Below are 15,210 nucleotides of genomic sequence, written 5' to 3'. Positions count from 1 at the left end.
CATGTACAGTAGAAAAAGCATGCTGGCTGTCAGTAAAAATGTTCACACATTTACCCTTTGCTAAGGTACATGCCTGTATCAAGGCAATCAATTCTGCTGCCTGTGCAGATAAACTATGTGGTAAAGATTTTGCTTCTATACTGTCTGTGTCAGAAACTACTGCATATCCTACTAGGTTCTGTCCTGCAGGACCCCTTTTGCATGAGCCGTCCACGTAGTATTTCACCTCGTCATCATCCAAAGGAACATCCGTAAGATCTTTTCTAGGCAGTGTCTTTTGCTCAATCACCTGCAGGCAGCTGTGTGGTGTGCCATCTGTAGGTGTTGGGAGCAAGGTAGAAGGGTTCAAAGTTGTACATCATTTCGATTGTCATATGAGGTTGGCTCAACAATATAGTCATACAGGAAAGATGCCTAGCAGGGGAAAGATATCCTACCTTTTCTTGCAGTAAAATAATCGTGACTGCATGAGGCACTCTCAATGTGAGAGGGTGGAACAACACTACTGAGGCCGAAGCCTGTACTGCCATTGCAGCTGCAACTACTGCTTGTACACAGTGAGGTAAAGACCGTGCCACTGGGTCCAGTTGTGATGAATAATAAGCAATAGGGCATTGCTTGTCCCCATGCTGCTGTGTTAACACTGATGTCATATAACCTTGCTTACAATCTACAGTTTGGAAAAAACGTTTATGATAGTTTGGTAATCCCAAAACTAATGAGGACGCTATTAACTGTTTCAGTTTGCAGAAAGAAGATTCTGCTTCTGGTGTCCATTGTAAGAAATCCTGCGCTGCCATAGACTTTTTATAAATCAGGTTAGTCAATAGTGCAGATTCCAAGGCATAGTTTGGAATCAACTCCGACAAAAATTAGTGGGACCCAGGAAGGGCATCATTTCCTTCTTGGTAGTCAGTTTTGGTGCTTGCAAAATCGCTATTTTTCTGTCCTCATCTAATGTCCTACCTTCCTTGGATATTACGTATCCTAGGTATTTAACTTGTTTTTTCCAAAGCTGCAGTTTATTTTTGTTTACTTTATGCCCTTCAGTGGCTAAAAATTGTAATAGCGCTATGGTATCTTCTTTACAATCTTGCTGGGTGGGGGACGCCAGCAGGATATCATCAACATAAAGCAAAATCTGACTACCTCTCGGTGGGGTAAACCCCGCCAAATTGCTTGCTATTTTCTTGTGAGAATATTGCTGGACTTTCACAATACCCCTGTGGCAGTCGCGTATATGTATACCTCTTCCCCGGAAATGTGAATGCAAACCAATGCTGGCTGTCAGGGTGTATTGGTATCGAAAAGAACGCATTGCTGATATCTACCACAGGAAAATATTTCTGTTGAGGTTTTAAATCATTCAACAGGGTATGTGGGTCTGGCACCGTAGGTGCCCTTGGTATTACTCCGTCACTTACAGCTTGTAAATCTTGGACCATACGCCACTCTATTCACTTTCTTAACAGGAAATAAGGGTGTGTTACATGGCGATTCAGGAGATTACACTAGCACCCCTTCTTAAGTAAAGCTGCTATAATAGGTTTTATTCCTACCTCTGCATCTTTTCTTAAGGGATACTGTCTCTTCTGGGGTCTAAATGCTGACTTTGGCATAATAGTAACTGGTCCCGCTGTACGAATAAGTCCTACATCTGATTTTCCTGTTGACCACAGATTTTCTGGTATATTCTGTAAGGCATTCTCTTCCTCCTTCAATAGGAGTGCTAATCAGCAGTCCTTGCTAGGCTGCAAGTGTACAGCTGGATGGTCTGGGTTATCCAATTCAGCTTCTGCACTTGTATTCCTTGTTCTGATAGTTCTAACTCTTTTTCCCATCTCGTGACTTTTTCTCCTAAGTCTACCCATTTTGCATTCTTGTCCTTAGTTAAGCTAACATGTGGTAATCAATTAGATTTATAGAGTGCAAAGAACTCCTGGGGCAATGAACAGCTGGCTACACTGTTCCCTTCTGTGTCCCAGTACAGATTACGTAATACCAATCTGTTTGCACGATTTCTAAACAATTCTTGCTCATATTCATTATCAGGTCCTGGTGTATTACAATAATACAAAGTACAGTGCAACAAATGCTGTTTATCAATGTCAAGGGAGGGGAACTTGCTGATGGCTACATTCATCAACTCTTCGGTCACTGCCCCAGGACCAGTCATAACCAAGTCCTGGCTGTACCAATAAAACATTTCACCCTCCGGTTGCACTGCAAAGGTATCAATTTGTCGCTGTGCTTCCATACCCTGCATAGTCAGAACTACTGCTATACCAAAGAGCTGCATAAGGTCTCTGCCCAAGAGGTTTACTGGGCATTTTGCAGATACAACAATTTTGCTTTTCTGGGTCAATCCTGAAACAGGATCAGTTATCACAATATTATGGGAGAAGGGCTCCCGATACAGCTGTCCATTAGCTGCTTTCACTAATATGTAATCAGGTGACTCTGAATTCTCTGGCAGTTTGGAGGGATGTACCAGGGTCCGTGATGCCCCTGAGTCACACAAGAATCTGACTTCCCTCCCTTCTACCAGGAGTGTAACTTCTGGTTTTGTGTCTGCTAAATAGAGCTCTAAGCTCAATAAAGCCAAATCCAATATTTCATTTTCTTCACTATCCGCGACTTCTTGCACTTCCTCTATTTCTCCTGTCACATTCTCTACTCCCTCTATCACATATTCATTTGTCCTTTCTCTGCTATCCCCTTCTAGTGATTCCTGACTATCATATAGTCAATCCTCACCCTCCTTATCCTCCGTGGTTTCCTTCTTGTTTTTCTTGCAATCCCTTACCAAGTGTCCTTTCTTACCGCATTTAAAACATTCACCCCTTTTCTTTCGCCCTTCAAAGTCCTCTGATCGTTGATCAGATTGTTTATTTCCCTGGGCATTTCTCTTGCCCTTTTTCCCCAGACTGTACTACATATAGTAGCATGTAGCAATCTCTCCTTTGAAAACCACATTGCCAAAGTGGTTAGAAAGACCTTCTACATAGCCCACCTCATCACGAAGGGTTTCACATCTAGACCAAGAGAGGTAATCGTGCCCCTTTATTCATCCCTCATCAGGCCCATCATAGAATACAATGCCCCTTTTGGGATGTACCTTACCCGACACCTGCAGCAATTAGAAAGACCCCAAAAGTATCTCACCAAGAGGATCAAGGGTCTCAAACAGATGCCATATGCTGCTCGGTTAAAAAAACTCCAGCTCTACTCAGTTGCATACCGCCTACTTCGAGACGATCTATGCCTGACATACAAAGCTATGTCAAATCCAGAATTAATGGACATGCTCCACCTCAGTAAATCTAAATCCCTTAGAGCCACATGCTCGAGGGACTTGAACCTCAGCACAGAAATAAGTAGAACTTGCTGGAGGGACAGGTTCATAACCCAGAGGCTCCCTTCGCTCTGGAATAGAATTCCAGTTCATGTGAGGCAGAGCACCTCACTGAATCTCTTCAAGAAGAATCTCGATAAGTGGATGGGGGATCGTAGGTTTGTCCCAGGGATTACTCCCGTGTCACTATTAGACAGAGGCACAGTAAACTAAACCTTAAAAATGGCAGAGTATACTCAAATCAAGGGGTGGCGTAAGCCATACAGAATCGGGCTAGGCTTATAATTGCCCCAGGGCAGATAGCCTAGTATGAACCTATGAACTTATGAATATATTTCTGCTCCATCTTCTACAGAAAATACTTGGACTTTCTTTTTCTTTTTACTATTAAAATGCCTTTCGGCATGTCTAGCATATTCAACTGTAACCTGCTTGTACGATGATCTACCATGTGTTTTGTAATAAAGCTGCTTATAGGTGCAATACTGCCTTTCAAAAATGCATTCTTTAGCTGCTGCTCGTATGAGGAATCGTGTGTCTGATCTTCAGGAACCTGCATTCCACAATGGTTAATAAAACATTCTAATAGTCTGGCATAATATCGGTCAATAGCTTCACCTTCCTGTTGGATGCATTAATTAATGCAAGTCCGGTCTGCCCTAGGCTTCAATTTCTCGGAGATTCGGTCTGTAAGACTTTTCACTCTGTTGTCTAACTCTGCGCTGCTATGTGGGAGGGCCCTGAGCGCAATATCACGGGGATTCCAGTCGCCACTAATCATGTGCCAATCTGGTCCCACAATTTGTCTGACTACTTTTTCTACCTCTTCTCCGTTTAAATTATAACTCAGCCTCATTCCTTGCAAATCTTCTAAGAACATTCTAAAATTAACTTTTGGATGGGGAATTCCCTCAGTGGCTTTCCGGATGTCTTCCGGAGTCCAGGGTCTATACACTAGAATAGTTGGGTCCTGACCTTCTTGCCCTGCCTGAGGATTAGGGCACTTCTATAACTGGGCATATTTCTTCTTCGCTCATAAATCGTGAATTTCTACCCATTTGATATAACTCAATGTCCCCTTTTGAGTTTCCTGCCCGTGTTCGAGACCTGGTCTCGACGGGATCTCTAATAAACAAACAGTTTTGTTTTTGTAGTGTCTCTACTCATAGTGACAGCAGGATATCGCAGGGGTGGACTAACGTGTTCACTTGCCTCATATTCTGGTAAGGGAGGCGGAGGGGCCGATGCTATTACTGAGTTATTGTCCTCCTTATCTAAAAACATTGCTTTTGAATTATTACTCTTTTGTTCCCTTCGGTTTACTTCCTCAATCCACCTGTGTGCCTGAGGAATTCCTAATTGACGTTGCTTTTTTACCCAACCTCTAGAATCGGTTTTAAGCTGTTTGACAAGTTTGACAAGTGAGGATTTTTCTAATTTACCATCAAATTCATACTTATCAACCCATTTTGAGTAGTATTTAATATTATAAGCACGCTGTGACTGCATGTATTTTGTGTCTTCTGTTAACGGCGGATTTTGGGACCTTTTTGTACAATTATTACCCATTTTGTTCTACCCTTTTAATTGTTACGTAACTCCTCATTTTTAACGTGGTACCACGGATGTTTTTATAGTCTCTTCAGAATGACTGCCTACCTACTCTGTTTCCTTGATCTATGACAAGACAGTAATCTTCTTTTATCTCTGATAAAATATTCAATACCTCAAATACAGTTGGTTAAGACTTTGATTTTCATTTTCTAGTAACTGCTTTTTTTGTGGCCACCAGAATTAGACTTAACAAGGCCTTACTATGTCTTTGATCCTCCAGGTAAAAATATTCCAAAGACAGACAACTAGAACAGCTTGACTCTGTCTTGCCTTTCAAAAGTCAGGCAATTTAGATCCTGTGTCCCAGCTCAAAAGAATAATTTCCTTAATTACACCCATTTATTCACCCAGTATTTCAGACAGGGTACGCTGAAGATAATTTTTAAAATCTACCTACTTATTACACACCCAAAACATATGTTCTCAGTTACCTCTTTCTTCCCCATCACACCTCCAACATTTGTCATCTACCAGAGGAAAAAGTATTTGGAGTCTGCTTGGAGTATAAAACACCTATGCAAACACTTCCAAGCAAAAATCCTAAACCTTCTACACTTATTTGCATATTCGGCAGCCATACATATCTCTTCCCATTGTACCCTTGTAAATTGCTTATTCAATCTCTTCCCAATGTTTTCTAACCTCTTCTGATTTATTGTTATAGTTATCATACAATATTATACATACCCTACTAATTATTCCTTTTTTTCTCAGCAGCGTCTCTTCCACAGTCAAATAAAAACTAACAGAGCAGGTCTTTCACTTAAGATTTCCCTATCCCTTTCTCTTTGCCTATACTCTGGTATCAATCCCTGGTAGGAAAGGCGGTTTCTAGCCTTCAGTCAAAATGGCTTCTTGGCCTCATCCCATTCTATTACCTTACCACAAGGCTTTTTAGGACTACCTTTACTGATGGACTCTTCCTTTCCCCTGCTCCCCTACTTTGCTTTGATTTACACACTTATGTGCATACTCTTCTCTACAACTTTCCTTCTGTCCCCTTTTTCTCTGACTCTCGTGCACTTTTCTCATTGGTTCTTCACAATTAAAGTGTTAAGACATGATTGTAAACATCTAGATCTGTTAATTAAATGCTGCTTCTTGTTCATATTTTGTTGATTTTGCTATTGCTTATCTCTTTGTAACTAAACTGTAGCAGAAATCCAGAAAAAATCTAGAACAGGTTGCCAGTGTTCCCCTTTCTTCAGATGCATCTGGAATAAAATCCTATTGGACCATAAGGAAAACTGAAATCCTTCTATGGTCTGCTTATGCAATATGTGATGCAAAGGGGATTGTGCTAAACCAGTAAAGCCCTGATGCAGTCAAAATAGGCTGGGGAGAAGGTTCTGTTGAACAATCTTAGTATATATTATCTTAGCTGCCCTATATAAATGATCTTTGAAATATACCTATTGCTGAATATGCCTCTAGCTTTAAAAATGAAGCTTTTCTGAAAGAGTCTGTGTGTGCAACGCAGACATCTTTCATCGGTAACAGTGGCTCAAAAGGTACACACTCGGCTTTGTGGTAGAGGATCAGGAAACTCTGGGTTCTTTTTCCACACCAAATCCTTGGAATTATTTTCCAGTACTGGCACTACATTGAAGCATAAAGGAGGTGCTGCACTTCTCAGAGTGCCATCTTCAGGATGAGACATTAAACCAAGCTCCCATCAGCTTGAGTTGGTGGTAGCTACGGTGGATATAACAGATTTACTTGTTTGCTTATTTGTATTTGTTAACTAGGATACAGTACTGATCCACATATACCTTTTTACACTCAAACCGGGAAGAGTATCTGGTTAAATGGCTCCTTAAGAATTACAAATTAAGTAAATGGAGTTTGAAGGAATCAAACACTGGATTACAGGAAGCAGCAGCTTGTTAACAGCTCATTGCCTTAGACCTCTGCCAGACTTCCCAGAACATTTCCCTTTAAAAAGCTAATTCCCTGATACTATGGCAGTTATCAAAAAGAGAAGAGTGAAAAGAGTTGGGAATTTCCTCAGTGCCCTGGCAACTTCCCCTAGTCAGTATGAATACAATGACCTAGTGGGACTAACCTAGCAAGCAAAAGTAAAATAAAATAAATGTCTGTCAAGATTCTTCTGTCTAAAATTTTGCCCCAGTGCCTGGATTAGGGAATGAGCACATTATTCAAACAGCAACAGCAAGGCCAAAAGATAATGAATGTTTGTCAAGATTTCTTTGTCTTAAGGGTTTGTCCCTTCCCCTGGATCAGGCTATAGGTACACCATCCAAACTGCAAGGTTACAAAATTAAGAAAAGACTTTATAGCTCTCAACTTCTTTACTGAATAATCCGGGACAAAACCAAAAATAATGGTGGAACAAAAGCCATAAAGGGGAAATTTTATGAGCACAAAAGCCCATAAAGGGGCAATTTTAAAACAAAAAAAGAAGTTATGTACTCATCATAATGTTCCATCAGTGTTGTCAATTTTTATTCTTCCTCAGCTTATAGGGTGAGATCCAATCCCTCAGATATAACTCAGCCATTGCAAAAGCTTGAGGGAATTAGAAAACTACTGAACTGCTCCCTTAACCACAATACATCCATCTCAGATCTTGTTTGCTAATATCAGTAGAAAGAAGTACTGAATTACAGAGTGAGGAAACTATATCTGGACCTATGTTCCAAGGAAATGGTATAATCAAAAAAACACTTGTTTTTCCAGGATATTACAGGGCAGGGGGGGTTGGCAGAAGGGGAGTTGAGGAAGAATGAAAATGAACAATACAGATGGAACGTTATGGTGAGTACATAACTTCTTTATCTAATGTCAATTTTCTTTCTGTCCTCAATTTATGGGAAAGCGTTCCCAGCTACCTAAATCCCCGGGTGGACTCCAGGAAGGATATTCATGAGCAAGACTGAACCAAGTGAAGCTCTACAGCAAACAACCAAAAAAGAAAACAGCAAACAGCCACAGAAAACAAACCAAAAATGTTTGAAACACGAATAATTAATTCACTCTAGCTCCTCGGCAACAAAGCTTTCAAGGGGTATAAAAGAAGCTCTACCCCTGTAGACCATAAGTAATTTGTAGTGAGTAACAAGTGTGGGAAGTAGCCAAAGTTGCTAAAGCACAAATGTCATCCATGGAAGCTCTAGACTGGAAGACTGATGAAGTAGCCATGGCTCTAGTGGAATGAGCTCATAATGGTTTTGAAAGGTAATGCCCAACTTGTTCTATATACAAGAAATAAAATCCATAAACCATCTAAATAACATAATTTTGGCAACAGGTTTTCCTAGTTTCATGTCAGAAAAAGAGACAAATAACTGGTCAGTTTTCTTGATATTTTCTGTTCTGTGCAGGTAAAATGTAATCGCCTGTGGACTTCCAATAAATGCAACTTGTATTCACTTTTGTTAGAAAATCTGGGGAGGAATACCGGCAAATTGATAAATTAATAGAGAAAGAAAGTGTTACTTCTTAAAGTGACTCTGCCTTTGTGAAAGATCAAATACGGTGGTTTCAAAGACAAGGCCTGAATGTATGAAATTTGTCTTGAAGAATTAGAAGTTATGTACTTACCATAACGTTCCATCTGAGTAGGTGGATTCATCTGTCTGCAACCTGTGGGGTATGGATCCGATATCGGATCCGAACCGGCATGGTTTATCCAGCTATGGATCCGAGCTCCTAGCTCCTCCCCTCACCCATAATGCCCTGCTCTCCCTACATGACCTCAGATCGAGTTTGCCCTGCACCAACTACCCTAACTAAAGGGTAACACACCCTATGCAGGAAACTGACAAGGCCAGGGGGATAGGAGGGCAGGATGGTTGCAGACAAATGAATCCACCTACTCAGATGGAATGTTATGGTAAGTACATAACTTCTAAATCTGAAGTAGGAGAATTCATTTGACAGCAACCTGTGGGACAAAGTCCCCAGCTACCTGAATCTTGGGTGGCCATCATGGAAGGATATTCCGGAGCACCGCGGAGCCAAAGGATGCTCTACCTCTAGACATGACGTCCAGCTTGTAATGAGTAATAAAGGTATGAGATGAAGCCCAAGTGGCTGCTGAACAAATGTCATCCAGAGGAACCCTAGACTTAAAGGCCGCTGAAGTAGAGAGACCGGGTCGAATGAGCATGGACTCCCTCCGGTGTGGGCCTCCCAGAGGCTTGGTACGCCAACAGAATACACTGAGAAATCCAGCGTGACAAAGAAACTTTGGAAATTGGTTTACCCAGATTGAATTTGGCAAAAGAAATGAACAACTGGTCTGACTGCCTATGACCAGCTGTCCTATGAAGGTAAAAACTAAGCTGCCTGTGAACATCCAAGGAATGTAGCTTGTATTCGCCTTTGTTTTGATACTTAGGGAAGAAAACAGGGAGGTTGATGGACTAATTAATGTTAGCTTCCGAAGCTACTTTAGGAAGAAAGGAGGGATTGATCCTGAGGCACACACGGTCCGGATGAAAGATCAAATAAGGCGGTTTCATGGACAGGGCCTGAAGCTCAGAAACTCTTAGCCGAAGTAATGGCTACTAATAAAGGACAATAATTTAAGATCGACTGTGGCCGCAGGTTCGAAGGGAGGAGCGGTCAAGGCCTGAAGTACCAAGGAAAGATCCCACGGGGGAACCGTTTCTTTGACAGGGGGTCTGAGCAAAAAGGTGCCTTTTAGGAAGGTTTTGCATAACTTAGCTGACATAAGAGACCCTGAGTCATGACCAACATGGTAATGAGATATGGCCGCCAGATGAACTTTGACCGTGGAACTACTGGCGCCATCATTAAAGAGAGTAGTAAGGAAGTCTAGAACCAAAGGAAGGGGAACCGTGAAAGGGTCTAGGCCTTGCCGCTCTGCCCAAATGGAGAAATGCTTCCATTTACTGCGGTAAATTTTTCTGGTAGACGGCTTGTGGGCTGCCACCAGAATGGCCTTAACTGGGGACGAGATACCGGGAGTCCTGATTAGGAGTGGAACTGGAGCAGCCAAGCAGTCAACTTCAGGTTGTCCAGGTTCGGAGTTGGTAGGTTCGATGGGTGTGATATCAGATCCGGAATGGGATCTAGAATCCAAGGTGGATTCACTGAATGAGACCTTAGGTAAGGGAACCAGATCTGTCGAGGCCAGAACGGGGCAATGAGGATCATTCTGCACCCCAACCGAGAGGCTTTCTGAATTACTTGAAGCATCAGAGGTAGAGGGAGTATGCGTAAAGAAGACTGGGAGGCCAAGCATGCACCAGAGCGTCTCTCGGAGAATCCCCTGGAGGGGGGATTAAAGCGAAAAAACTGTTGCACTTGGCGTTTAAGGGAGAAGCAAAGAGGTCACAACAGGGAGTCCCCCATTGTGCGAAGATACGTTTCGCTACTTGAGAATTGAGAGACCACTCGTACAGGGAGAGAATGGTGCGACTGAGCTTGTCCGCTAGGATGTTGGTCCGACCCGGAATATGCGTTGCGATGAGAAAGCGGTTGGTGGAGATCGCCCATTCCCACACTCTCATGGCTTCTCGACATAAAGGGTAAGACCTGGTTCCCCCCTGTTTCTTGATGTACCAGACCACCGACTTGTTGTCTGATTGAATCACAATTATTCCCAGGGGAAGGAGGGCTTGAAGTGCTTGCAACGCCAAGAGCACCGCCCTCATTTCAGGAACACTGATATGCAGGGAGGTCTCTGAATCGCTCCACGTGCCTTGGACCGTCCGGCCCGCAAAATGCCCCCCCACCCCACCCGAGGCGGGAAGCGTCCATGGTCACTGTGGCGAGAGGGGGAGATGCACAAAAGGGGCGGCCCCTGTGGAGGTCCGGGGAATGGAGCCACCACAAGAGACTGCTTGCAAGCCTTGCTGATTGCAATGGGATGATACAGGGGGAGAGAGAGAAATGACCATTGCACCTGAAGTGTCCATTGAAGTACCCGCATGTTCAAGCGGGCGAGCGGAAGAAGAGTAATTGCTGCCACCATAGACCCTAGCGCCCTCAGGATCAATTCCACAGGTGTTGAGCTGGAGTGAAGGATGGCCCGCACCTGGAGTCGTAGATTCTGAACTCTGTCGGTTGTGAGAAAGGCTCTTAAATTTCTCGTGTCTAACCTGGCTCCTATAAAATCTATTATCTGAGTAGGGACCAGGTTGGACTTTTCTATGTTTACCGTGATGCCTAGCCAGGGAGCTAGACAAAGAAAGGAGTCTCTTGCTAAAGAGAGTAGATGCCTTGTTGGGGCGGTGAGAAGCCAGTCGTCTAGGTACGGAAAGACCTGCACCCCCTGAAGCCTCAGGTGGGCCGCAACCACTGCTAATACTTTGGTGAACACCCTGGGGGCTGTGGTGAGACCAAAGGGAAGGACCCTGAACTGGTAGTGACTGGCTCCCAGCCGGATGCGAAGAAACCTTCTGGATCGTCTGTCCATCAGAATGTGGTAGTACGCATCCTTGAGGTCAATAGAGCACATCCAGTGATTCTCCCCTAGAAGGGGGAGGATGGATTACAAAGTGACCATCCGGAACTTCTCTTTGGGAACTGCCAGGTTCAATAGGGACAGGTCCAGTATGGGTCTTTGGTCCCCCGTCTTTTTTGGCACTAAAAAGAACCTGGAGTAGAACCCTGATCCGATCTGGTCTGGGGGGACGGGCTGGATGGCTCTTTTTCCTCAGCAGATGGCCAATTTCTGCTGAAGCGGCCTCCCTCTGATCGGGTGGAACATCGGGGAGGGTTTTTAACTTTGGGACATGAAGAAAGGGGATCTTGTAACCTCTGGATATAATCTGGAGTACCCAGCGGTCCGACGTAATGGACTCCCATGCCGCTAGGTGCTCCGAGAAATGTCCCCCGACTGCCTCCAGAGTGGAGCAGTCGGGCAACCCTTCAGGGTTGCTGCGTGGGCCGTTCAGAGAAAGGTTCCCTGGACCCAAAGTTCCTGGGAACCCCTCTGCCTCTAGGGTGGCGTCCTCCCTGTCCTCCTCTGCCACTGAAGGACTGGTTGTCCGGAGCGGGTTGGGAATGCTGCGACTTCCGGAACCACATCTTCTTCTGGCCCTTTTGGTTCCTAGAGTAGGACCTCTGGGGCACAGAGAAGCGGACTCCGACGGCAGACAGCGTCTTCCCGTCCTTCTCGCTCTGAACCAAGGTGTCGCAAACCGTCTTGCCAAAAAGGGCAGAACCGTCAAAGGGGGCGTTCGCGAATGACGCATTGAAGGGCTCCGTAAAATCGCAGTGCTTGAGCCAGGCCTACCGTCGTGTGACTAGGCCCGCTCCTGCAGCTCTAGCGGCTCCCTCGGTAGCGTGGGAAAGTAACCACATAGAGGTGTTGGTCACAGAACGAAGAGTGGCCATACGGGTGGAGTGCATAAGTTTGTCCTCCTCCGACATGGACTCTGGGGGGGATGCAGCGTATTCCTTGGTAAGATCGCGCTGCATCCTAATGACATGTGCCAAATAGTTGAGCGCCCTCACTGAGAAGGTCGCTGAACTAAACATTCGCTTCCCCAAACGGTCCATCATCCGAGACTCCTTGCTCGGGGGATGGACTGAGGGACTCTCCTGGGTGAGTTCCCTCTTAGTGGCTGCTGCCGACAACATGGCATCTACCGGGGGTCCCTTGCTGCAGTGGGCACGGTCAGCAGGGGCGCTAAGGATCCTATCGGGCCTCTTGGGGATTGGCTCCACGGTGTCTGGTTCCTTCCATGCCCTGGTGGTAATAAGGTCCACCAGGGGGTCGGCAGGAGGGGACACCCAAGAGGTAGACAGGCCCGCTTCAAATGCCTCCAAGAACACGGACTCATCCGAGGAAGACTTTTGGGCAGACCACCCACCTCTGCTCCGCAACATTTCCATGATGTCTCCAAAGGAGACATCCTCAGGGGGTGATCTTGGGGAGCCTTCCCCTTCCTCCAAGTCAGTGTCTTCAGTTAAAGACTCGGGGGAGTCTATGTGCCTCCTCTTACACGTATGCTTGCGAGGTGCTTCCTCGGGGGGGCTGTCCGAGGAGCCCTCAACAGCAATGTCCAGATCCAAGGGGACTGCTTGGGGCAGTGAAGTGGGCTGTCCCAGTGGCCGGGTGATGGAAGCCTGGCCCAGAGCAGATGGAGTGCGGGACGGAGCCAAAGCAAGGGCCGGGGGTCCGGATGCCCTCAACAGAGCCCTCTCCACTACATCAAAAGCCGAGGGGGAGCCAGCCTCGACAATAGGATCCAAAAGTCGGCTCCCCCTCGGATCCGATGAGCGGATCGGAGCCGGTGCCGAGCCCCTCGGATCCGAGGGACCAGTGTGCTCCGACAAGGACGACGCCGAAGGCACACTGAGTCCCTCGGATCCGAAGCTCGGGCCAAGGCTCCGAAAGGTCGGATCCGACAAACTCGAGGGCAGGGTCGGATCCGAAGTACCCAGTACTGTCGGCGCCGACCCACCCCCTGCTCCGAGGCTGCCCAGCTCAGAGCGCTCCGAACCCGGGTAGCGGGTCGGAGAAGGAGCTATGGGCTTGAAAAATGGGGTTGAGCTCCCCCCCAGAGGGGGGGGGGGAGGCAGGAGCACTCACATCTGCATCTGGGCCTGGATGAACCTTCGCATCATCCGGTCCAGATCAGCATCGGAGAGGCTGTAGGTAGACCTCGACGAGGCTACCGAGGTAGGCCTTGCGTGCCGCCTCGATAGCCTCGAAGGAGGTCGGGTCTCCTCATCCTCAGGTTCCGGTGAAAAACAAGGAGACCGGAGCCGAGGAGGAGGAGAGCCAGCAGCCAGAGAGGCCGGAGGAGAACCCCGCTTAGCCGGCGGGGCCGAGACGGAGGTCTCAGCCCGCCGCTTGTGGTGCCTCTCTCTCCGGTCCTTCTTCCTGGCTTCCCTCTCCTCCGAACCCTTAGACGGAGTTTGAATCCCGGGAGGAGGAGGAGGGGGAGCAGGCAAGGCAGGAACTGCCGGAGCAGTAACCACCAATGGGGCGGGGCCGAAGCAGAGTCCAGGGGCAAGAGTCCCGCCAAGACCAGCTTCGACCTCCGCTCCTTCAATGCCCTGGGGTTGAACCCTGCACAGATTGAACACCCAGAGGTGAGGTGTTCAACCCCAAGGCATCGAGCTGCAGTGTGGCCATCAGCAGGGGATAGCTTATGGCCACACTCGGAGCATTTAGAGAAAATAGGCTTTGGGGCTTCTGACATACTGCTGTTTGTTTTGTTTTTTTTTTTTGTTTTTTTTTAAATAAAGCAAAGTACAACAAAAAAAAAACTACACACTCACACAAGGCCCCAAAGACAACTCACACACACTACTATGCACCAGCGAGGGGAGGGTAAAAAAAAGTAAAATAAATTAAGCCCAAAAAGATAAAATATATAGGAAACCTAAAACTTTCACACAAATATTAAATTTAAACTAACAAAAATCTATTTTTCACAAGAAACATCACTTCGCTCATGAAAATCCAGCTGTCACCATGCGCGGCAAACTAGGTCTGAGGTCATGTAGGGAGAGCAGGACATTATGGGTAAGGGGAGGAGCTAGGCGCTCGGATCCATAGCTGGATAAACCATGCCGGTTCGGATCCGATAACGGATCCATACCCCACAGGTTGCTGACAAATGAATTCTCCTACTTCAGATATAATGGCTATTAGAAAAATTATTTTCCAAGAGAGATACTTGAGGTCACATTTACCTGCTGGTTCAAAGGTGAGGGGTTGAGTAAATTGCTGCAGAACCAGATTAAGATCCCATGTAGTGTAGAGTTTCTAACGCTTATAAAATTTGAGATTGCTGCTAGCTGGATCTTCACTGTGGAGGAGCTAGCTCCATCTTTAAAAAGTATGGCTAAGAATTCAAGGATACTATGCAAAGGGGTTGAAAAGGGATCAATGTTATTTCTGTGGGTCTAGTAAGCAATCTTCTCCATTTACTGGAGTAATGTTTGCGTGTGGATGGTTTATGTAAGGATAAAAGTATTTGAAGCTATGGCCTTTCCCCCACCGAAGCAAAAAAGGTTTGAACCAAGAAGGGGGGCTGTAACAACAATTAAGTATTTGAGGTTATAAATGAACACACTTCCACCCCTTTTGGTGAAGACCCTTTGGACAGCATACCCCCCCGGCCCCAGGAGAAGCGAAAGATTAGTGGAGAAGCAGAGAGCCAACAATTATTGACAGTACAGAAACACATACAATATGGGGAGAGGAAAGGGGAATCCAAGAAGAGGAAATTTTCAGAAAACCTTCCACAACAACAATCAATGGAATTAGTGGGAGGACAGACAAAAAA

The 15,210-nt window shown here is 45.8% G+C and overlaps 1 protein-coding gene across 1 annotated transcript in view; it reads right to left on the bottom strand.

The window, feature by feature from the left end:
* KIF6 (kinesin family member 6) overlaps positions 1-15,210 on the bottom strand; it is a 4,303,753-nt gene that overhangs the window by 3,841,828 nt on the left and 446,715 nt on the right. The window lies entirely within an intron of this gene.

The sequence above is a fragment of the Protopterus annectens genome, chromosome 1.part1 (assembly GCF_019279795.1).
Source record: "Protopterus annectens isolate FY-2018-M chromosome 1.part1, PAN1.0, whole genome shotgun sequence".
In the NCBI taxonomy this organism is placed as follows: Eukaryota; Metazoa; Chordata; order Ceratodontiformes; family Protopteridae; genus Protopterus; species Protopterus annectens.
This window is presented reverse-complemented; position numbering and strand designations above follow the sequence as displayed.